The 25,409-nt window shown below is 45.6% G+C and overlaps 1 protein-coding gene across 2 annotated transcripts in view; it reads left to right on the top strand.

Moving 5' to 3' along the window:
* SRSF5 (serine and arginine rich splicing factor 5) overlaps positions 1–25,409 on the top strand; it is a 71,790-nt gene that overhangs the window by 13,137 nt on the left and 33,244 nt on the right. For both annotated transcript variants that reach the window (XM_055289006.2, XM_055289003.2), the window contains exon 2: positions 5,376–5,467. The gene's annotated coding sequence lies outside the window, so the exon portion shown is untranslated. The remainder of the gene's footprint in view (positions 1–5,375; positions 5,468–25,409) is intronic.

Here is a 25,409-nt window from a genome sequence, read left to right as displayed (position 1 = left end):
CTCTGCCTCCCTGGTTCAAGCGATTCTTCTGCCACAGCCTCCCAAGTAGGTGGGATTACAGGCATGCGCCACCACGCCCGGCTAATTTTGTATTTTTAGTAGAGACAGGGTTTCTCCATGTTGGTCAGGCTGGTCTCCAACTCCCAACCTCAGGTGATCCACCCACCTCGGCCTCCCAAAGTGCTGGGATTACAGGCGTGAGCCACTGTGCCCGGCCTTCTGTGATTCTTTATAATGGGGAGAAAAGAGATCATCCCCTTTCTGCCCCTACATCACCCAACTCTTTCTTAAAAAAATTGAAGTTATTCATTATTTCTCTCCTCCTCCAAAATTTATAGACATTGGCCTGTCTGCCCTGAAATTTTAAAAAAAATTGACTTTTGTTATAAATTTCTAATTATATCGCATTATTACCAAATAATATAGTCTGAATAATAAGGATCCTTTGGAATTTGTAAAGGCTTCCATTATAGTTTACCAAATTGTTTTAAATGTTGAATATCTCAAAAAGAATGCATATTCTTTATCCCCAGGTATAAAGTGCTATATAGAGCTAATAGCTCAATCTTATTAAGTATATTGACCCTATTTTTAACACCTCTGCTTGACCATAGAGGAGTCTGGTAATATTTCAAACTTCAATTGTTGACTTACCTATTTCTCCCTGAAGTTTGTCAGTTGTTGCTTGCCCTGTGCTCCTATCATAAACATGTGCCAAATGGATTTTTCATGTCTTTCTTTCATTTTCACGCCAAGCTCTGTTCTTATTTGCTCCATTTGAATGGTTTGATGCTCAGGCACATGGTCCTCTTTCAAATTAAAATCAAAATGCTGGTGAAGGTTAGAAACAGGTTTGGGTTCATAAAATGGTCAGGCACTGAAAAGAGGTCTGGTAGCGAAGCACAGCACTTATTTCAGAATACGGGGAGAGCTTTCTGACATCTGTGGCCCTCATCCACTCCTTGGAGGAGATAAAAACTGCAGATACTGCAACTCTTTCACCAGGTGGTGCAGTAAGCACACAGTTCAGAGTTCAGTCTACCCAACTACTTGGTCAAGAACACAAGATTCCAGCAAGAAAAAGAAGGAATGGGGGATTTTCGATGAAAGATGAGAGGTCCATAGCCAATACCGTGTGTGTGTGTGTGTGTGTGTGTGTGTACCAGGACCAGAACCTTATAACAGCAGAACGTGAGATCTGAACTGGAGCTTCTGACTTGCTTGTTTTTTTTTTTTTTTTTTTTTTTTTTTTTTTTTTTTTTTTAGACAGAGTCTCACTCTGTTGCCCAGGGCTGGAGCACCCTGGTGTGATCTCGGCTAACTGCAACCTCCGCCTCCTGGATTCTCTTGCCTCAGCCTCCTGAGTACCTGGGATTATAGGCGCCTGCCACCATGCCCAGTTAATTTTTTGTGTTTTTAGTAGAGACAGGGTTTCACCATGTTGGCCAGGCTGGTCTTGAACTCCTGAACTCGTGATCTGGCCGCCTTGGCCTCCCAAAGTGCTGGAATTACAGGCGTGAGCCACCGCGCCAGGCCTGACTTGCTTGTTTTTACAGAGATAATCAATCCAGAGTGATGAAACAGACAAATGCTTTGGTCCATGCATCCATCCATCTATCCATCCATCCATCCATCCATCCAGTATTTACTGAATGTCACCAAGGACTTGCCAAGGTCACATTGCTGTTTAGTAGGAGAAGGTAGTTGAGAACTAGATCACCTAGAGAGAAAATGGAAAATCTTAGAATATCTCCAGATTTTATTATTTACTTTTGGAAAGAGATTTTGGCATTCATTTAAATATCAATACATTTAATATTTTATTTTATTTATATTTATTTATTTATTTTAATTTTTATTTATTTTTTGAGACAGAGTCTCGTGCTGTCTCCCAGGCTGGAGTGCAATGGTGTGATCTTGGCTCACTGCAACCTCTGTCTCCTGGGTTCAAGTGATTCTCCTACCTCAGCCTCCTGAGTAGCTGAGATTACAGGAGCCTGCCACCACGCCCGGCTAATTTTTGTATTTTTAGTAGAGACGGGGTTTCACCATGTTGGCCAGGCTGGTCTTGAACTCCCGACTTTAGGTGATCGCACACCTCAACCTCCTAAAGTGCTCAGATTACAGGCATGAACCACCATGCCTGGCTTATTTTATTTCATTTTTTGAGATGGAGTCTCACTTTGTTGCCCAGGCTGGAGTGCAGTGATGTGATCTTGGCTCACTGCAACCTCCACCTCAAGTGATTCTCCTGCCTCAGCCTTCTGAATAGCTGGGATTACAGGCGTGCACCACCATGCCCCACTAATTTTTGTATTTTTAGTAGGGACAGGACTTCACCATGTTGGCCAGGCTGGTCCTGAACTCCTGACCTCAAGTGATCCACCTGCCTCAGGCTCCCAAAGTGCTGGGATTACAGGCGTAAGCCACAGTGCCTAGCCCTGTTTAATATTTTAGAAATTAACAGCAGCCAAAACAAATAAGAAAGCATACTGGGGTGTGTGGAGAGGGAAGGGGCGTGATGGCGGCGGGACTGGAAGCCCTTGGATCCTGCTCATTCTCCAAGGAAGCAGCTAACAGGTAGCACCTAAAGAGACACAAACAAACAAATGTAGTGTGTGCAACTCAACTGGCTCCTGCATTGGGGGAAAAGCAATTCTTGAAGGCATTTTTTGGAAAATTTGAATATGACAATATGGGAAATTTGAATATGCATATGATATGATGGGACGTGAAAGAATCATTGTTAATTTTCTTGGGTGTGATAATGGTGTTGTGGTTAGGTATGAGAGTGTCTTTATATTTGGGAGACATATACTAAAGTGTTGAGGGGTGAAGTGTCATGATTATGCGACTGACTTTTAAACCGTTTAGCCAAACACACACGTGCACATACATACACAGTCATTAAAGCTAACGTGCCAAATTGGTAACAATTGCTGAATCTAAGTGGAGCATGTTTATTGTACTGTTCTTTCAGCTCTTCAGGGTGTTGGGAAATGTTCATAGTTGAAAGCTGGATGGAGGCCTGCAGCTCTTAGGAGATCCATACATACAGGTCCAGTTGAGAACCGTGTGCTGGGTATTTACAGGGGGTGACACTCCCTGAAGTTTAGAGAGAGGTGGCCTCTGACCCCTTCCTGCGTACAGGTCTGAGAGGCAGAGCACCTCACTGTTGTCTGGATCTGCCCACGATGCCCTGTGGGCACTGGGTAGATAAGAGGGGAGGGCAACAGGTTTCTCTTAGGAAAGGAACTGAAGGGGCCAGTCTGAAAAAGTGGTCTCTAGAGTGTGACTTGCACATAGTAGATGCTCAATAAATCTGCCTGTATTAATTATCTCAACAGATGCTTATGGATTTTATTGACATTAGATCATAAAACTGGAAACATGAGTGCCTGTTTATTAGTCTCTTCTACTACACTGGTGGATTCCTTTGAGGAGCTGGTCTGACAGTCTCCTGAGAAGAGGCAGTGTCTGGCTGTCACTGCTGTCCTGGAAACCCCTTTCTCCCTTAGTTGCCCAGAAAAACCTCCATAAGGGGCAGTGCATCTCAACTGACCCCACTCTACCCTGGGATGAGGACGGCCAAAGCAGGTGGCCAGGGAAGCATGAAGGACCAAGAAGTGCTTGGTATACAGTAGGCACTGCGTGGCTATCCCCTGGGTGGTAACCAATCATTTGCTGAGTCCCTATTATGTGCCGGGCATGGTAGTCCTTTGCATCCTCCTCATGAACCTCATTATTCTGGTTTTACGAGCATGTGAGAATAAAGGGAACCAAGGATGGTAGGAAGTTCCTCCTGGAGCTGCAGAAAGGGAAAGAGGCAGAGAGAGGGCAAGGGCACAGGGGAAGGGGCAGCGGTTTGGGGAGTGAGTCAGACCACCCTTCCTCGCAGCAGAAACGTACAAGAAGGAAAAGGTGTTGAGTCTGCCAAAGAGGAGGGGAAGCAATGACCTTTGTGTGAAGGTGGACAAGCAGAAGATGCAGATGCCTGGGTAAAGTCAACTCCAGCCTCTTTCCTCTTTCTAGTCATGAGGTTTTGACCTGAGAGGGGTCTACGCAGGTCAAACTCCATGGCTGACCTAGGACAAAGCAGGCACTAGCCTTGAAGTTGCAAGACCTGGACTGATCCCCACAGGCCTTGATAGCTGCATGACTTGTGGGTCAGTAGGCAATCAGAGAGTGCACTGTCTGCAGGGAATTCACAAAAAATAACAAAACTGACTAAAAGTTACCCTGCCTTTTAGCAACACCATGTGCTGGCAATTCTGAACAATGGCAGTGATAAAGGACTTCTCCCTGGAAGAACTCCATTGTCAGGCTAAGTTCTAAGCAATTGCTGCCATTACCGTTGAATTTTAATAAAATATAGGTAAGCTTCAGACTAGCTCATTTTTATTAGTTATCTCTTATTTATTTATTTATTTGAGACGGAGTCTTGCTCTGTCTCCCAGGCTGGAGTGTATTGGCGTGCTCTTGGCTCACTGCAATCTCCACCCTCTGGATTCAAGCAATTCTCGTGTCTCAGCCACCTGAGTAGCTGAGACTACAGGTGCATGCCATCATGCCCGGCTAATTTTTGTATTTTTTGTAGAAATGGGGGTCTCACCATGTTGCCGAGGCTGGTCTCAAACTCCTGGGCTCAAGCAGTCCTCCTGCCTCAGCCTCCCAAAGTGCTGAGATTACAGGCGTGAACCACCAGGACTTGCTGTTTTCCACTCTTTTGTAAAAAAACAAAATAAAAAAAAACAAAAAAATTAATGTAATTAACAAATACTTAACTCATTTATTTCTGTATTGTAATATTTATTTTATGTTTTATTTTGAATTGTGCTTGGATGATTGTTTTTTCTTTTTAGATGGAGTTTTGCTCTTGTCGCCCAGGCTGGAGTGCAATGGCATGATCTTGGCTCACTGCAACCTCCACTTCCTAGGTTCAAGCAATTCTCCTGCCTCAGCCTCCCAAGTAGCTGGGATTACAGGCACGCGCCACCATACCTGGCTAATTTTGTATTTTTAGTAGAGACGGAGTTTCACCATGTTGGCCAGGCTGGTCTCAAACTCCTGACCTCAGGTGATCTGCCAGCCTTGGCCTCCCAAAGTGCTAGGATTACTGCACCCAGCCTTGGATGGTTGTTTATACAAAGTTTAATACAAGAAAAACTTCACTGTCTATTTATTTTCTGGCCTTTTTTTTTTTCTTTTGAGACAGAGCCTTGCTCTGTTGCCCAGGCTGGAATGCAGTTGAACAATTATACCTCACTGATTTTCAACCTCCTGGTCTCAAGTGATCCTTCCACCTCAGCCTCCTGAGTAGGTGGGACTACAGGTGCCACCACCACGCCTGGCTAATTTTTTTCTATTTTTTATAGCGACAAGGGGTCTCATGTTGCCCAGACTGGTCTCAAACTACTGGCCTCAAGTGATCTGCCCACCTTGGCCTCCCAAAGTGCTGGAATTACAGGTATGAGCCATTGTGCCCGGCCTTTTCTGGCCATTTTATTATTTGTTTCATTCTATATTAGTCTGTTTCCACACTGCTGATAAAGACATACCTGAGACTAGGCAATTTACAAAAGAAAGAGGTTTAATTGGACTTACAGTTCCACATCACTGGGAAAGCCTCACAATCATGGTGGAAGGCAAGGAGGAGCAAGTCTCATCTTACATGGATGGCAGCAGGCAAAGAGAGAATGAGGAAGATGTAAAAGCGGAAACCCCTGATACAACCATCAGATCTCCTGAGACTTATTCACTACCATGAGAACAGTATGGGGGAACTGCCCCCATGGTTCAATTATGTCCCACCGCATTCCTCCCATAACACTTGGGAATTATGGGAGTACAATTCAACATGAGATTTGGGTGGGGACACAGAGCCAAACCATATCATTCTGCCCCTGGCCCCTGCCAGGTCTCGTCATGTCCTCACATTTCAAAACCAATCATCCCTTCCCAATAGTCCCCCAAAGTCCTAACTCATTTCAGCATTAACTCAAAAGTCCACAGTCCAAAGTCTCATCTGAGACAAGGCAAGTCATTAAAAATAAAGTACGGGTTGAAACCCACTAAAGTGATTTCAAGAGCCACCAATGGGTTGAAACCCCCAGTTTGGAAATCTTTGGGCTAAATGATCCACTGACATTCTGTGGGTCTATAACCAATGGCCCTGAGCTCAGATTCCCAGGGCCAGGCCTGAGGGATGAAGGGGTGGACAGGGAGGAAGCAGGGGTGATGTCCTGGTCGGCCCCTACAGCCAGCAGGTTGGAAGGCAGATCTCCAGATGCTTTTAAACAAGCCCAAAATACAGGCGAAATAGCTCCCAATTTTTAACAGTTAGCAGGTATTAACTCTGGTTTTAAATCCAATATAATAAGTTTGTCATTTTGATTTTTGAATACTGTGCAAGCAAGCAAGTGACGGGCAGGGGAGGGGGGTGGCGGGGAAGAGAGAGAGAAAGAGAAACCTATATGGCCAGAGGTTTAGTTCTCTATGTAAATTATCAATCTTCTTTTTCTTCACCTTTGCCAGCCTGTCCTATATCAAATCAGTTCAGCAGAATCACAGCCAGAAAGACCCCTGTGCCTAGAACAGGGTGCATGTTTGCTTAATTCATCTCCAGACCCACTCCTCAGCCCAGTCTTGTTTGCAAGCACCCCTCCCTCACTCAGCATGTCTGGGTTAGCTTTGTAACCACAGAGTCACTGGAGGCAAAGAGTGCCTTAGGTAGCAGGAGGTGAAAAGTGTTCCCTGGGAACGTCTTTTCCACCTGATCCCCATTCCCGAGCATCCTTGGGTCACCCATGGCCTGCCTCCAGTGGGTGCAGAGGGTAGCTCCTTCCAGAGGGCTCAGGTGCTAATGACAGGTCATGGCATCTGAAGCCTGGGCTGGCTCAGGAGGCAGAACAAAGTGAGCAACTGTGGGTCCTGCCAGGAAAAGACCTGGGCAGCTACGCAGAATAACTAGCTCCACCTCTGTGTCCTCTCTTCGCCCTGCCCTGCTGATTGTACAATAGTTTTTCTAGAGTGAGAAACGCCAGCTCCATTTCTTGTGATTGGTTTTCTCCTCCAAGTGACAGCTTGGAGGAGAATACTGCTACTCAACTACTGAATTTGAGGATTCCTTAATCTCCCTGACCCTGGGGTGTGGTCTCAGAAAACAAAAGATGCAATGTAAAAGCAAACTATATCCTATTAAAAAATTATGGTGGGCGCGGTGGCTCACACCTGTAATCCCAGCACTTCGGGAGGCCAAGTCGGGTGGATCACGAGGTCAGGAGATCGAGACCATCCTAGCTAACAAGGTGAAACCCCGTCTCTACTAAAAAATACAAAAACTTAGCCAGCTGTGGTGGCCGGCACCTGTAGTCCCCGCTACTTGGGAGGCTGAGGCAGGAGAATGGTGTGAACCCAGGAGGCAGAGCTTGCAGTGAGCTGAGATCGCACCACTGCACTCCAGCCTGGGCGACAGAGTGAGACTCCCTCTTAAAAAGAAAAAAAAATTATTGTGGGAAATTTCAAACAGGCACAACAGAGAATAGTTCAATGAACCTTCATGTACCCATTACTCTGCTTCAACAGTATCAATATTCTATTAATTTTGTGCCATTTTTAAAAAATGAGCCTTTGAAGTTATGTTTACTGCCAGGGAAAGGTCTTCTTGGTTTATGGAAAAAGACAGTTTATAAAATATTAATAGTTATTGTAGTGTGATTTCAGTCATGTTAAAATGCACTTTTAGACATTTGGAACAGCAGATTACCACAAGGTAAATGTGTCTGATGGACTACTGCTGAGCACTTAGTATCTGTGGCTTGTTCTGGTGGCTTATTTTTTTTAATTTTTCAAATTTTATTTATTTTTGATTGATTTTTTTTTTTTTGAGACGGAGTCTCACTCTGTCGCCCAGGCTGGAGTGCAGTGGCACTATCTCGGCTCACTGCAGGCTCTGCCTCCTGGGTTCACACCGTTCTCCTGCCTCAGCCTCCTGAGTAGCTGGGACTACAGTAGCCTGCCACAACGCCCGGCTAAATTTTTGTATTTTTAGTAGAGATGGGGTTTCACCGTGTTAGCCAGGATGGTCTCGATCTCCTGACTTCGTGATCCGCCTGCCTTGGCCTCCCAAAGTGCTGGGATTACAGGTGTGAGCCTCTGGCCGCTTCTTTTTTTTAAAAAGAATGTGTCCTGTTTAGAGGGACAGAGTGAGGCAGTCTCTTGTCCTGGCAGAGAGATGCACAGCTATTTGTCACCTGCTTCAAAACACTCTGCCACCCACCATTCATCCACTCAGCATTATGTTTCTGGTGTTGAAGAAAACAGCACTGTGACAGAAAGTGACTGGGGCTTCAGTAACACTGCAAACTGAATTCATAAATGCTAGGTGCCACTGAAAGTCATGGTGTCAAAATATATCTGACTAAGGTGTCTGCTGGATATTCTTACTAAATTTTTTTGTGTTTTTTTTTGAGACTGAGTCTCGCTCTATCGCCCAAGCTGGAGTGCAGTGGCGCGATCTTGGCTCACTGCGACCTGTGCCTCCCGGGTTCAAGCGATTCTCCTGCCTCGCCCTCCCAAGTAGCTGGGACTACAGGTGTGTGCCACTACACCCAGCTGATTTTTTTTTTAATTTTTAGTAGAGACGGGGTTTTACTACATTAGCCAGGATGGTCTTGATCTCCTGACCTCGTGATCCGCCCACCTTGGCCTCCCAAAGTGCTGGGATTACAGGCATGAGCCACCGCGCCTGGCTATTCTTGCTAAATTAAAAAAAAAAGTTATAATGCTGTCAACTGGATGATCCTAATTTTGATTCTGATAAAATATTAGCATAGGAAGAAGGCTTGGATGGATGCCAAAAAGTTAGCAGTAATGTTAAGTGGGCTGGGCTTCTGTGATAGCTTGGATTCTTCTTGCTTATCTGGATAGTCTACTTTTTTTTCCTATGCGGTGCATATAGAAAAATGAAAGCAACTTAAACATTCAAAATAAATAAAGGTTTATTTTATGAATCTCAGTGTCATTGCATCTGAAAGCAAGAAGTGCAACTGGGTGCTCTACCTAAGGTCCTGAGCTGGAAGAACCTGTCTGAGGAGGAACCTGTCTGATGAAAAACCCATCTTTGTCAGACAGGTTTAAGAGAGGACACTGGAAATGGCTTTGTTTCCTCAGGTGTCAAAGAGGGTGGAGATGGGGTTACAGGTGTGGGCATTGCACAGGCAAAACAAAACACCCAACAGAACCTAGGCAGTCCTTTGTGCATGGGCACACACAAGAGAGTGGCACTTTAGGCAAATGGCTCTAATCTAGTGCAGCAGGGTTGAAATGAATGCTTGACTCCTCGTAAAACAAGGTTCCATTCCCCAAGGAGACTTTAAGCAGCTTGTACATGGAGTGAACCCAGAAAATCTGCACGAGTCTCAGTTAATTTAGAAAATTTATTTTGCCAAGGTTGAGGACGTGCCCGTGACACAGCCTCAGGAAGTCCTGATGACATGTGTCCAAGGTGGTTGGGGCACAGGCATGGTTTCATACATTTTAGGGAGACATGAGACATCAATCAATATATGTAAGTAGTACATTAGTTGTGTCCAGAAAGGCGGGGACAACTCAAAGCAACCCCTGCCACCTCCCCCGCCCCCCAGGTTTCCAAGTCACAGGTCTATGGGAGATTCTTTTGAGTTTCTGATCAGTTTTTCCAAAGGAGGCAATCAGAATATGCATCTAGCTCTGTGAGCAGAGGGATGACTTTGAAGAGAATGGGAGACAGATTTGCCCTGAGTGGTTCCCAGCTTGAGGGGGCCAAGATATTTTCCTTTCACATTTTCCCCCTTTTCTTTTTCAAAATCTTTTGGAGAAAGTATTTTAGAAGAAAATGAGTCTCTGGTCTCAGGTTTCATCTGATCTCTCATGGCAAGGACAGTTTATTCCTAGATGGGTAGGCCTCAAAAGCTCATTTTTAGCAGGTTGTGAAGTCTCATTTCCTATAAAGAGAAAATGCGGGGAGGAAGGGAGAAAAACAACAGCAAACAAAAGAACAATCCTGGAAAAACTGAGATAGGCCACATTACTCTGAAGTTCATACGTAGGCAGGTATGAAAGTGGCTTATGTATGTAAATAGGTTGCTGTTATTTTCTTCTGAAGTTTAAGTTGTCTAGCTTCAGTTCACAGGGCTTTAAGAAAGCACCGCTGAGTTTTCAGTGACTCCAAATTAGGCAAAATAGAAAAAAAAAGAAAGAAAAAACCTGAAAATATTATTTTGAAGACTTGTAGCCAAGAGAAATTAGAATTTGGTTCAAACTGTAGAAAAATAATAAAAATTGAAATAACATTAGGCAAGACTAGAATCTAACAACAGGTGTACTATTGTTTTGAAACACAATTTTTCTCTCTCTCCGGTTTCCCATTTTTACTAAAGATAAATCATGGTAGAACTGGTTTGCTTCATTACACTTGGCCTAATTATTTGCATACAGTGCAGCGAGAATAATTATTATTATTATTTTTTTTTGGGTCGGAGTCTTGCTCTGTCGCCCAGGCTGGAGTGCAGTGGCGCAGTCTCGGCTCACTGCAAGCTCCGCTTCCCGGGTTCACGCCATTCTCCTGCCTCAGCCTCCGAGTAGCTGGGACTACAGGCGCCCGCCACCGCGCCCAGCTAATTTTTTGTATTTTTTAGTAGAGACGGGGTTTCACCGTGGTCTCGATCTCCTGACCTCGTGATCCGCCCGCCTCGGCCTCCCAAAGTGCTGGGATTACAAGCGTGAGCCACCGCGCCCGGCCCAGAGAATTTCTTAAACCTGGGAGGCAGAGGTTGCAGTGAGCCATGATTGCGCCACTGCGCTCCAGCCTGGGCCACAGAGGGGGTGGGGGCAGGGGCAGGGGCAGGTGGTGGGGGTGGGGGGCGGGGGAGGGTACTCTTTTTTTTTTTTTTTTTTTTTTTTCCTATCTTAGACTTTCAGATTCATGGTAACCTGTTTTACAACCCCGGGCAGTTGTCAGCTAAATAGTCTTAAATTTGCATCTTAAGGGAAGTCAAATAGTAAAATTTACATGGGGGCGGGGGGCGGGGGAGGGTACTCTTTTTTTTTTTTTTTTCCTATCTTAGACTTTCAGATTCATGGTAACCTGTTTTACAACCCCGGGCAGTTGTCAGCTAAATAGCCTTAAATTTGCATCTTAAGGGAAGTCAAATAGTAAAATTTACATTATAAGGTGCAGAGAGAAAAATTTGGATTATAGAAATTATAGGGCTGGGCGCGGCGGCTCACCTGTAATCCCAGGACTTCGGGAGGCCAAGGCAGGTGGATCATGAGGTCAGGAGATTAAGACCAGCCTGGCTAACATGGTGAAACCCCGTCTCTACTAAAAGTACAAAAAAAATTAGCCGGGCATGGTGGCAGGCGCCTGTAGTCCCAGCTACTCGGGAGGCTGAGGCAGGAGAATGGTGTGAACCCAGGAGGTGGAGCATGCAGTGAGCCGAGATGGTGCCACTGCCCTCTAACCTGGGTGACAGAGCGAGACTCTGCCTCAAAAAAAAAAAAAAAAAGAAATTATTAAGGCCTTTTAAATACACACACACACATCCTGCAGCTTTTATTTCAGAGCTTTTAGTTATGAGATAAATACAAATTTACTGGCTTGCAAAAAGAACTTGTTGGATCTAAACAGTGGTTTTATCTTAATAGAAAAATAACAGCAGATTTAGAGCAGGCAGAAAAGGACAGAGAAAAAGAGGACTTAGGAACTCTATAGTTTGCAGGTCCACCTTAGGGCTCTTTTTCCTTAATGTAAATGTGTGCAAAGATCTTACTATTTTCATTTTACATAAACTTTGGCAAGTAGAGGTGCCATAAAACCTATGGAGTACTGAAAAGGGGGTCATTCTCCTTGTTTTCTCCTCATTCTTAGATTGTTTCATACATCTTTTTATTTCTTAAAAGGAGCACCTGAGCTGTGGTCTAGGGTTTTTGTGTGGTAGATTGACATCTGCTGCTTGTCGGCAGGACTCCAGAGTCCGTCACCACTGAGTCGTTTCCACCCTTTTACATGTCTCAGTTTCTCTGTCGAGAGGTCTATGACCTCGGAGAGGGCTCAGAATGCTGTGTAATCAGCCCTGATATGTTTCCTGGACAAGGCTTTTTTTTTTTTGAGACAGAGTCTCACTCTGTTGCCCAGGCTGGAGTGCAGTGGTGCAATTTTGGCTCATTGCAACCTCCACCTCCCAGGTTCAAGTGATTCTCCTGCCTCAGCCTCCCGAGTAGCTGGGACTACAGGTGCGTGCCACCACACCTGGCTAATTTTTTGTATTTTTGGTAGAGATGGGGTTTCACCGTGTTAGCCAGGATGGTCTCGATCTCCTGACCTCATGACCCCACTCGCCTCGGCCTCCCAAAGTGCTGGGATTACAGGTGTGAGCCACTGCACCCGGCTAACAAGCCATTTTTAAAATTAATTTTTGTTGGGGATCTCCCCGCAGGGCTACTGCACATAGCAGGGGGTCAACCCCCTCGACACTCCCACAAGGCCCCCAGTCACCCAGGAGTGCCTTTCAGATGGGAGGAGCAAAATGCCCTTTCTCTTTGGAGCTGAGAAAACTCACTCTTCATTAACATATGAAAACAACAGTTCATTTCACATGCAAATACATACAGACAAACCGAATTAAGATTAAATTTAGGAGAAAACGCAATAAAGACCCTTTAGAATGCATCTCTGAACTAGAATTAGGACAACAACTTTAGACGGGAACAAACAACAAAAAACCTCAACAATATGATCACTGCGTGCTCTAATGATGAGGAGAAATTAAGACCAGCTGGTTGTTAATCTTTTTTTTTTTTTTTGAGATGGAGTCTCGCTCTGTCGCCCAGGCTGGAGTGCAGTGGCGTGATCTTGGCTCACCTGCAAGCTCCGCCTCCCAGGTTCACGCCATTCTCCTGCCTCAGCTTCCCGAGTAGCTGGGACTACAGGCGCCCGCCACCACGCCCGGCTAAGTTTTTGCATTTTTAGTAGAGACGGGGTTTCACCGTGTTAGCCAGGTTGATCTCCTGACCTCTTGGTCTGCCTGCCTCGGCCTCCCAAAGTGCTGGGATTACAGGCGTGAGCCACCGCGCCCGGCCAAAAAGAGAATCTTTAGCTCTGGGAAGTTTGCTGGGAGTCTTAGGACAGGATCCTCTATGACGCTTTTTTTATTTGTTCCTTTTGAGACAGGGTCTCACCTGTTGCCAGGCTGGAGTGCAGTGGCACAATCGTGGCTCACTGCTGCCTCAATCTCCCAGGCTCAGGTGAGCCTCCCACCTCAGCCTCCCGAGTAGTTGGGACTACAGGTGCATGCCACCATGCCTGGCTAATTTTTGTATTTTTTGTAGGGATGGGGTTTCATCATATTGCCCAGGCTGGTCTCAGTCTCCTGGGCTCAAGCAATCTACCCATCTCACCCTCCCAAAGCACTGGGATTACAGGTGTGAGCCACCGTGCCTGGCTGTTTTTGTTATTTAACATCAATGACTTAGTGCTGAGAAACCTTGTTCTCTAAAATCATGGACAATGAGAAGTGTTGCTACTAGAAATTTTTCAATGAACTTGGAACATCCCATTTTACACTTCTAGCATATCTCAATTCAGACTAGCCACACTTCAAGTGCTCAAGAGCCACATCTGGCTTGTGGTTCCATATTGGCCAGCAAATATTTAAACATTCTTATTTTTTCCTTTTACAATGTCTCTGCCCACACCAGGCAAGGTGGCTCATACCTGTAATCCCAGCAGTTTGAGAGGTCAAGGTGGGAGAATTACCTGAACCCGCGAGTTTGAGACCAGCCTGGGCAACATAGCAAGAACTCATCTCCACAAAAAATAAAAAATTAGCTGGGTGTAGTGGTATAGGCCTATAGTCCCAGCGACTTGGGAGTCTGAGGTGGGAGGACCACTTGAACCCAGGAGGTCGAGGCTGCAGTGAGCCATGATTGCACCACTGTACCCCAGCCTGGGTGACAGAGTGAGACTCTCTCTCTCAAAAAAAAAAAGTCTCTGCCAAGAGAGAAATCTTTGAGTTCATTTCTTCTTCTTTTAGAAAGCCTCCTGCCTTGCAGCAAGTTTGAAACAAAACTTTGCCATGTATTGGTAATCAGTGTGTCTGAAAAGTTGCTTTAATTGCTGGTGGGGAATGGGGTGGGTTCCTGGAAATCTGCCTTTTAACAGCTGCTCCAGGTGATTCTTGTGCACACTTCAATTTTTGGATCACTCTTCTAACTAGTCCATATCACATTTACATCCAAGTCGGTGGCCAGCTGTGCATGGTGGACTGGGCCATAGCTGCTATTTTTAGGTAGCCTGACTTCATAACCAGGTTCTACCATGTATAGTTGTGATCTAAACATATTACTTGACTCAGAGTCTTCATCTTTACTATGGGGATAACATCATTCTACTTCACAGTGTTGTGATAAGACCCATTAAACCCCACTGGTGCATACCTATAGTTTATTTATTTATTTATTTTTTGAGATGGAGTCTCATTCTGTCACCCAGGCTGAAGTACAGTGGTGTGATCTCGGTCTCACTGCAGACTCCACTTCCTGGGTTCAAGCAATTCTCCTGTCTCAGCCTCCCGAGTAACTGGGACTACAGGTGTGCACCACCATGCCTGGCTAATTTTTGTATTTTTAGTAGAGATATGGTTTCACCATGTTGGCCAGGGTGGTCTTGAACTCCTGACCCCTGGTGATCTGCCCGCCTCGGCCTCCCAAAGTGCTGGGATTACAAGTATGAGCCACTGCACCTGGCCAACATACCCACAGTTTAAAAAGGGTGATAAGGAAAGACACATACTATGACCGTCCTTGGGCATCTCCTCATAAGGGAGTGGGGAAAAATTTTATAGGGTTTGGAGCTCATGATGAATGATTTGGGGCTGGAACAAGGGGAAGCAGGAGTAGCTCTGGATTGAGTGTCACAGTGAAGCAAGGACAGTTTGGCAGCTGGGTTTCTCAGGAATATTTGTTCAGGAGGTAGGAGGAACCAGGGTATCACTTGCATCTGTGGTTTGCATTATGTTGCTATTGGACAGTTCTAGTTTAGATAATCATTGCTAGACTAGAGACCAGGGAGAAAAAAAAAGAATGTCTGGTGAAAGATTATCAGAGCCCTTCTAGAATTGGTGAAAGGTCATTAGGCTCCTCCCAAGGGCACACGTAGCTGGATGAAGCTCCTAGAAAGGGATCTTAAAACCATTAAAGTCTCTTAGAAATTTGCTCAGTTGTTTTGTTGGGAATGCAAAGTTCTTCTAGGAAGCAACAGCTATTTACACCAACCACAGTGCTCTACTCCGGCTTATATTTGGGAGTTTCTTTCAAAGACTTCAGAGAATCTGATTCCATGGGTTTAAGGAAGGCCTGGAAATTGCATTGTTAAGCAGACCTTCCAATGGGTCCAACTCTGGTGGGTCTCTGAGTTTGAGAATCAGTGACTTTCAAAGTGCTTCTATAGGCTTGGTGACCCACTGCAAAGAACGAAAGAGGTGCCCAAGAGAGGGCATGAAATGGCCCTTTAAGAAAAGCCATCTGCTTCACAGAATGTCATCTGATGAGGGAAGTCGGGGAGAGGATTTAATGTGAGGCCAGCTGTCTGCACTCTCCCTGGGGCAGGGTAACTCCCGTAAAACTCACCCTTTTAAGCCCGCTTCCCTGTGTTAGTGTGTTGAGCTCCTTGGCTCAGGCCTGTGCTCTTCCAATCTTATTGTTCACCTACCCTTTAAGTGTCCAAGAGAGAATACAGTCATGGGTTCTTAGTTTCTGTTTCTGGTTGGGCCAGTAAAGCCCCTTCCTTATCCCTCTTTTCTGCTTATCACTAGAGACAGAAACTAAACACCCTGGCTTCAGGCTGCTAAAAGGCTAAAACAAAACAAAACAGTATTGACATTTCAGAATAAAGCCGTTATATCACTCTTTTAAATAAATCCCTTCAGACCTGCATGCCATCACCATTTTTTTCTTTTTTTTAAGAGACAGGGTCTTGCTATGTTGCCCAGGATGGGCTCCAACTCCTGGCCTCAAGTGATCCTCCTGCCTCAGCCTCCCAAAGTGCTGAGATTATAGGCATAAGCCACCATGCCTGGCCCCTATCATAATTTTATACTGATGATGATCCATTTTATTATGTTTTTAATTTTTTTAGAGACAGAGTCTCGTACTGTCACCTGGGCTAGAGTGCAATGGTGTGATCTTGGCTCACTGAAACCTCTGCCTCCCAGGTTCAAGTGATTCTCCTGCCTCAGCCTCCCAAGTAGCTGGGATTACAGGTGCCTGCCACCATGCCTGGCTTATTTTTGTATTTTTAGTAGAGACCGGGTTTCACCATGTTCGCCAGGCTGGTCTCGAACTCCTGACCTCGTGATCCGCCCACCTCAGCCTCCCAAAGTGCTGGGATTACAGGTGTGAGCCACTGCGCCCAGCAGATTCATTTTAATACATAGAAACAAGCTTCTCTAATATGACAGAAATTTATATCATTCCTTTTCCATTTGAACTCGTTGTCATTCTACTTCACTTGCAGACTTTTATCACAATATAAGGTTTTTATAGCTGAAAGCGTTTTAAAACACCCTTTCATATTCTATGCATTAAAATTGTACATCTAAATGTATATAGTGAATTTTAATTTCCTATGAGCAAAACAACATAAACATAATAAAAATTTTGAGAATTATTTCATTTCCAAAGTAATTTTACTAGAAATACATCTCTTAATGAGGTAGACAGAGCTTTTAAAATATAACTGTGGATAAATAATGTTCATCGGGAGAAAGATATTTATCCATGTAAGTGCTAAGGAATGTTTATATTAATATAAACAAGTATGTGGGGATGGATGGAGTTTTGTTACAGCAATGTCACTCGATTTTTAAAATTCCTTGAATGATAACAAATTATACTTGATACATTAGCCAGCAACTTGGTTATGTCTGTCTTTTTTTTTTTTTTTCTTTTTGAAATGGGCATGGTGGCATGCACCTGTAGTCCCAGCTACTCAGGCGGCTGAAGTGGGAGGATCACTTGAGCCCTGCAGTGAGGTTGAGGCTGCAGTGAGCCATGATTGTGCCACTGCACTCCAGCCTGGGTGACAGAGCAAGACCTTGTCTCCAAAACAAGCAAAAAGATTGAAAACCATTTGATTTCTGAAAGGATTTGTTATCTCATCATGCGACTCACTGGCTTTCTCAATGCCACCCAATATTTCCAATTATCCCTCTGTTTGGGGCCACCGAGGTGCTTCTTTATCATCTGACAAAAAGAAAGGTAACCTCTCAGTCATCTTGAATCTTTGTCTAGAGGGGAAAGGGCTGTTACAAAGGAGATACCTGGGTCAGGCGCAGTAGCTCACGCCTGTAATCCCAGCACTTTGGGAGGCTGAGACAGGCAGATCACCTGGGGCTAGGAGTTCAAGATCACCCTGGCCTTGAATATACAAAATACAAAAATACAAAATTAGCTGGGCATGGTAGTGTGCGCCTGTAATCCCAGCTACTCAGGAATCTGAGGCATGAGAATTACTTGAACCTGGGAGGTGGAGATTGCACCACTGCACTTCAGCCTGGGTGACAGAGTGAGACTCTGTCTCAAAAAAAAAGAGACACCTGGACCACGGGAGAGTTCACCATCAAATCAAATTAGGAAAGAGTTCTTTTCGAAGTGGAGGATCTAGAATGGTAGGTGGGTCCCTTAAAATGGAATTCCAAGTACCCCTTGGAAAGTCATGCTGTGTTCCCCAGGGGTTCACATACCCCAGGCATTCACACACAGGCATGCTGAGCAGAGCAGGTGCCATGGTTAAGAGCTTGATGTAAAGATAACCTTGACCTCCTAGAGAGAAGGTGGAAGCTGCTTTTCATAACCCAGAGCTGCCTTGCCATTTTGCTTCTTCCCTTTAGAGAGAATGTCTCCTTGGCCTTATTTCCTCTTGTGTAACAAATTCCTTTCTTAAACTTCTCTGGATATGTCCTTAAGTTTTTCTTCAGCCTACATCTACAGTTTTGTTTTTTTGTTTTTTTTTTTGAGACCGGGTCTTACTCTGTTACCCAGGCTGGAAGGTAGTGGCACCATCACAGCTCACTGCAGCCTCGACCTTGTGAGCTCAAGCGATCCTCCCATCTCCACCTCCTGAGTAGCTGAGACCACACGTACAGACCACCACGCCTGGCTAACTTTTGAATTTTTTGTAGAGATGAGGTCTCATTATGTTGCCTGGGCCGGTCTTAAACTCCTGGGCTCAAGTGATCCTCCAACCTTGGCCTCCCGAAGTGCTGGGATTACAGGCATGAGCTGCTGTGCTCAGCCCTACATCCAATATTTATTTGTTTGAAACACAGTAAAAGTTTGAGGCTCTTTGGGATAAACCGCTTGGGTTCAAATGCATACTTGCTGTTGAAATTTGGATCCTTCCTTCCTTCCTTCCTTCCTTCCTTCCTTCCTTCCTTCCTTCCTTCCTTCCTCCCTCCCTCCCTTCCTTCCTTTCTTTCCTTCTTACCTTCTTTCTTTTTTTTTTTTTTTTTTTTTTTTGAGACGGAGTCTCGCTCTGTCGCCCAGGCTGGAGTGCAGTGGCGCAATCTCGGCTCACTGCAAGCTCCGCCTCCCGGGTTCGCGCCATTCTCCTGCCTCAGCCTCTCCGAGTAGCTGGGACTACAGGCGCCCGCCACCACGCCCGGCTAAATTTTTTGTATTTTTAGTAGAGACGGGGTTTCACCGTGGTCTCCATCTCCTGACCTCGTGATCCGCCCGCCTCGGCCTCCCAAAGTGCTGGGATTACAAGCGTGAGCCACCGCGCCCGGCCCTTCTTACCTTCTTTCTTTCTTTTTCTTTCTTTCGGCAGCAATCCTCCCATCCCAGTCCCCCTGTAGCCGGGACTACAGGCACGTGCCACCACGCCTGACTAATTTTTTGTAGAGACGGGGTTTCACCATGTTGCCCAGGCTGGTCTCAAACTCCTGAGCTCAGGCAATCTGCCTGCCTCAGCCTCCCAAAGTGCTGGGATTACAGGCGTGAGCCACCACACCCTGCCTGGAAGTTATTTTCTAAGCCTCAGTCTCCTCTTATGAAAGCTTGTTGTGTTTTGGGGAAGTAGGTGGTTTAATGCACACAAAGTTCTGAGCATGTGTCAGGAACAGTAAGCATTTGATAAATGTGAGTTATTATTATTGGTATGTGGTCTAAATTTGGTCTATCTTTTAAATCTGCCCAGGACAGGAAATGCTTATAAAATGCTTTGAGACTCAAAAGATAAATCACTGTATCATCATGCTACTCTGCTCCTTATTAGCCCTATTTTACTGGGGAAGGTTGAGTAAGACAGGCATGTGCTGAGTTAGGGCTGTGGGGAGTGTCAGAACCTCAGAAACTAAGCAGGGCATCCACAGTGTCTGAGCCCCTCAGCCTAAACTTGGTTTCCATTTTAGCCTCTGCTTCCCTGGCCAAGGCACTTAACTCCACTCTGTTCACTCCTCCATTCCATCCCAGAGTTGACCTTGGCCCATTGGAAGAGCTCTTGGGCTTGAATCCTACACTGTCACTAATAGTTATTGAGCTTGGGAAACAAACTTCTCAGAATATATTTCCTCTAACATAGTATAGGATTAGCAGTACTTCTCTTAGGGCTGTTGAGGGGGTCAAATGAAAGAAGCCTATGGAACTCCTTGAACAGTACCTGGGCATATATCAGGCCTCCGATTATTCCTGAATGTTACAATTACAGTAGGTAACCATTAGGAAATCTTCTTGTGCCTAGTCATGCAAGGAAGATAGGCATGACCCAGGCAGATAAGACGGTTTCACATGTCTTTGCCAAAGCAGGGCCTAGTGCTGGAAGATAAGCGGGTTTGGCCTGCTTTGGTGAAAGGTTGGTGGGTGCTTGGGAATTTAATCTAGGGCAGTCAGGGCCATTTTGAAGTGGAGCTGCTGGTTTATTCAACATTTGAGATTTCACCTTTGTTGACAATAATACTCAGAAACATCATCCTCATCTATGAGGTGAGCTCTTTGGCAGCCATGTTTGTACCATGTGACCTCATCTTTGATTGGACCAGAATAGACACCTCACCCAAATGGGGCCAATCAGATTTTCCTTTCCAGGGAACTTGGAATTGAGACGCACATGCTCATTCTGGGATCTACCTTTTTTTTTTTTTTTTTTTTTTTTTTTTTTTGTGAGACAGAGTTGCTCTTTCGCCCAGGCTGGAGTGCTGTGGTGTGATCTCAGCTCACTGCAACCTCCGACCCCCGAGGTTCAAGTAATTCTCCTGCCTCAGCCTCCTGAGTAGCTGGGATTACAGGTGCCCGCCACCATGCCCGGCTAATTTTTGTATTTTTAGTAGAGACGGGGTTTCACCATGTTGGCCCGGCTGGTCTTGAACTCCTGACCTCAGGTGATCCTCCTGCCTTGGCCTCCCAAAGTGTTGGGATTACAGGCATGAGCCACTGCACCCGGCCGGGATCTACTTTTGAATGGAATGGATGTGAAAAGTGGGTGATAGGGTGTGGTCATCTTCTCCCATATAGATTGAGAGGCAAGGAAAGCCAAGCTGCAGGAGGTGAGCAAATGACATAAAAAAACAGAGGAGGGAGGTGGAAATTGTATATATATGAGTTCTTGACAGTTCCCACTTCCTGTTTCAGACTCCTCCTCAGGCCTGAGCACATTCTGACCTTTGGATTTCATGAGACACTTCTGAATCCTTAACGATAAATCCATTTTTGATTGCTTACACTGGATTATGTTGTATGTTTTTTTTTTTTTTTTTTTTTGAGATGGAGTCTCGCTCTGTCACCCAGGCTGGAGTGCAGTGGCGCGATCTCGGCTCACTGCTAGCTCCGCCTCCCGGGTTCACGCCATTCTCCTGCCTCAGCCTCTCCGAGTAGCTGGGACTACAGGCGCCCGCCACCACGCCCGGCTGATTTTTTGTATTTTTAGTAGAGACGGGGTTTCACCGTGGTCTCGATCTCCTGACCTCGTGATCCGCCCGCCTCGGCCTCCCAAAGTGCTGGGATTACAAGCGTGAGCCACCGCGCCCTGCAGATCATGTTGTATGTTAAGCTATTTTGCTCTCAAGTTACAGAAGCCAACTTGAGCCATCTTAAGCAGAGAGAGGAAATTAGTGGAAGGTGCTGGGGGCATCTCATGAGATCTGGGAGGTTTAAACAACCCAATTTTAGGAGGTGCTGGTACAAGGGCAGCCCTGAGTACTTCAGCCACAGATGGGAAAGCCAACTTTCTTCTCACCTGCTGTCATTAAGATGCTTCACCTTTGGGCCTCTCAGTTCAAAACTGCAAATTCATAGGGTAGAGAGAAACTCATTGTTCTATGATAAGACAATTAGTAAGGGGTAGCTTTACACAGCAGAGACATAGCTGCTTAAGAGAGTTTAACCATGAGAACAGGACATGACATTATCCAAGGACAGGGAGTGGCGCTGATCAGCCAGTCCAAGTGATGTCCTGTACAAGCTGGTTTGCGCACTAGTTTACAACTTATTATGAGCAGGAAACTGTGCTTCTCACTGAGAGGGGTGCAAAGATCTGTAAAACAGGGTCTCTAATATCAAAGAATTTATCATCTGTCTACAAATAATCACATTCCAAGGAAGTCTGTGATAACTGCTAGAGGAGATGTACAAGCATAAAGTGCTACAGGAATTTAGAGAAAGGCGAGATACATTTGAGCAGTGGTGACTGTGGCCCAGATGTCAGACCAGGTCATGGTTGGCAAATGGCTTCCAGAACAAAACACTAAATATGCACTTAACATGCCTTGTAATAACAACCAAAAGGAGCATTTATTTAAAATTAAATGTAAAATGCAATAAAGCAGGAATGTGTTTTTGATGGACTAATCCATAGCACGTGAGCCACACTGACATATACAAATGTACCAGGTCAAGAGTGGACACAAACCAATTGTGCCAGGGTTCTGTCTGAATTCCAAGGCAAGTTAATCATATTCCTGTGATCCTTAGTCCCAGCCCTGATTATAAGCCTTTGGTCGGCTTGTCTCCCTTGAATTCTCACCCCCACAGTATTTGTACATGTGGTCTTCTGGGCTCATGGCCCTTTTCGCACTGGTCATTAGAAGGCTCCTTCTAAGGCAAACACATTCTTAATCTGTGCACAGAATATTCCCTCCACATCTTGAATTTTTTTTTTTTTTTTTTTTTGAGACGGAGTCTCGCTCTGTCGCCCAGGCTGGAGGAGTGCAGTGGCGTGATATCGGCTCACTGCAAGCTCTGCCTCCTGGGTTCACGCCATTCTCCTGCCTCAGCCTCCCAAGTAGCTGGGACTACAGGCGCCCGCCACCACGCCCGGCTAACTTTTTGTATTTTTAGTAGAGACGGGGTTTCACCATATTAGCCAGGATGGTCTCGATCGCCTGACCTCGTGATCCGCCCGCCTCGGCCTCCCAAAGTGCTGGGATTACAGGCGTGAGCCACCGCGCCCGGCCTTGAATTTTTTAAAAACAATTTATTTTTAATTTCTAAAATGTTAAAATGTTTTCAGAGACTGGGTCTCGCCACGTTGCCCAGGCTAGTCTTGAAGTCCTGGACTCAAGTGATCCTCCTGCCTCAGCCCCCCAAGTAGCTAGGATTATAGGTATGAGCCATTGTGCCCAGCTCTCCCTTCAAATCTTTGCCTCAACAAAAACCTGGGTGACTTTATCTGTTTTTGTGGTATCAACTCTCACATATATGGGAATTTTTCTCAACTTAAAAAAAAAATGGCTCATATTCGTCTCCTATGCTTTAGATGTATGCATCCTACTGCCTGATGGAATCTTCTCCTAGGATGGCCCAGAAACTTCCAAATCAATGAGCCTGAGTGAACTCGTGGACATTACCCGTTCATTCTCTATTCTCTGACCCCTCAACTGCACCCATGCTACATACCCATACTCCAGCCTGGAAGTGAAATTTTATTCTTTTTTAAATAAAAAAATTTTTTTTGAGATGGGGGTCTCACTCCGTCACCCAGGCTGGAGTGCAGTGGTGCAATCTCGGTTCACTGCAACCTCCACCTCCTGGGCTCAAGCGATCTTCCAACCTCAGCTTCGCCAGTAGCTGGGACTACAGGTGTGCGCCAACATGCCAGGCTAATTTTTCTGTAGTTTTTATAGAGATGGGGTTTCACCATGTTGCCCAGGCTGGTCTTGAACTCCTGGGCTCAAGCAGTCGGCCTGCCTTGGCCTCCCAAAGTGCTGGGATTACAGGCATGAGCCACTGTGCCCAGCTTGAAATTTTATTCTTATCTCTCCTTTATCTATTATGTCTAATTGATCACCAAGTTGTTATACTTGGTCTTCTCAATATTTCTCCAATTTGTCTCCACCCTTTGCTGCTGCCCCATCAATCCCATGATTGACTTAATGCACAGTTATTTTTGCCTCACCGTCTGTGTTAGTTACCTATTGCTATGTGACAAATTACCCCCCAATTTAACCAGCAAACATATTATCTCATGTGGTTTCTAGGGGTTAGGAATCTGGGAGCAGCTTAGTGGGATGGTTCAGCATCAGGGTTGCTTGTGAGGTTACAGTCAAGCTGTCAGCTGGGGCCACTATCATCTCAAGGCTGGACTGGGGCTGGAGACTCTGCTTCCAAACTCACTCGCATGGTGTGGGCAGGACTCTTTCCTTGCTGGCTGTTGGCTGGAGGCTTCAGTCAGCCTCTGGGTAGGTTGCCTGAGTGTCATGATATGGCAGCTGGCTTCTCCCCAAGTGAGTAATGTATATATTTGTGTGTGTGTGTGCGTGTTTGCAAGAGAGAGAGAAACAGAGAGAGAGAGAGAGGAAAGTCATAGTTTTTTAAAACCGAATTGCCAACGTTTTCACTTCAGCCATATTCTATTGGTTACATAGAATAAACTCAGTGCATGTGGGAGGGTGTGTGTGAAGACCAGCATGTGAGGATCCCTAGGGGTCACTTTGGGGTTTGGCCACCACAATGTCAATTCACTCTTTTGGTAAAATAATCACTTGATTTTCCTTTGGGAAACAACCCCTCCCACATTGCCAAGCTATAGTATGAGTGGGGCTGCCCCTCCTTCATTTCTGATGTAGGTCCCCATTTATAGCATGGGTCCTGACTGGCTAATGCTGATCAGTGCATCTGTTCTGCTGTGGACCGAAAGCTTGTGTCCCCTCAAAATTCACATGTTGAAATCCTAATCCACAATATGATGGTATTTGTAGGTGGAGCTTTTGAGATGTAATTGGGGTTAGATGAGGTCATGAGTGTGAGGCCCTATGGGATTAATGCCCTTAAAAAAGAGGAAGAGGCTGGCTGTGGTGGCTCATACTAGGTGTAATCCCAGCACTTTGGGAGGCCAAGGCAGGAGGATTGCTTGAGCCCAGGAGTTTGAGACCAGCCTGGGCAACATAGTGAGACCTCATCTCTAAAAAACAATAAACAAAATTAGCGGGGCATGGTAGTGTACGCCTGTAGACCTAGCTATTCTGGAGGGTTGAAGTGGGAGGATAGCTTGAGCCTGGGAGGTAGAGGCTTTCTCTCTGTCTTTCTGTGCATGCACCAAAAAAAGCCATGTGAGGCCATAACCAGGAAGAAGGCCCTCACCTACAACCCAACCATGGTGAGACCCTTATCTTAGATTTCCGGCCTCTAGAACCAGTGAGAAATAAATGCTTGTTATTGAAGTCATCCAGTCTATGGTAATTTGTTATCGCAGCCCAAACTGACTGAGACACAGTTGCTCTGGCCTTAGTGACAGACTCAGGGATGAGCAGATAACAGAAAGCCAGTGACATCGGGAAGTGTTTGCTGGAGTTCTGGAAAGCTAAGAAGCTTCAACAGAAGCTCCTGGAAGGGATGCACTCTCTTCCCGTGGCCTACATGGTGTGAGGCTGTGAGGCTGGAGCTACTGGCATTTTGCCAATGCAAGGTGAACCAGCCTGGGAATGAAGCTGATTCTCAGGGGAAGCAGAGCCGAGAGATGGATGCTGGAGACACCACTTGAACTCTCTATCAAGCCAAGCCCACAGTGTGCCTGTGTATAAAATGTTCAGTTATACTAACCAACAAATACAACTTTTTTTTTCTTTTGAGACAGAGTCTTACTCTGTCGCCCAAGCTGGAGTGCAATGGTACAATCTCAGCTCACTGTAACCTCCACCTCCTGGGTTCAAGCGATTCTCCTACTTCAGCCTCCCAAGTAGCTGGGATTACAGGCATCCACCATCATGCCCAGCTAGTTTTTGTATTTTTGTAGAGACAGAGTTTCACCATGTTGGCCAGGCTGGTATTGAACTCCTGACCTCAGGTGATCTGCCTGCCATGGGCTCCCAAAGTGCTGGGATTACAGGCATGAGGCACCACGCCCAGCCAAAACTTTTCTTAAGGTTGTTATACTGGGATTC

This window comes from Symphalangus syndactylus, chromosome 8 (genome assembly GCF_028878055.3).
Source record: "Symphalangus syndactylus isolate Jambi chromosome 8, NHGRI_mSymSyn1-v2.1_pri, whole genome shotgun sequence".
Lineage (NCBI taxonomy): Eukaryota > Metazoa > Chordata > Mammalia > Primates > Hylobatidae > Symphalangus > Symphalangus syndactylus.
Note: the sequence above shows the minus strand (reverse complement) of the source record. Positions and strands in the feature narration are given on the sequence as shown.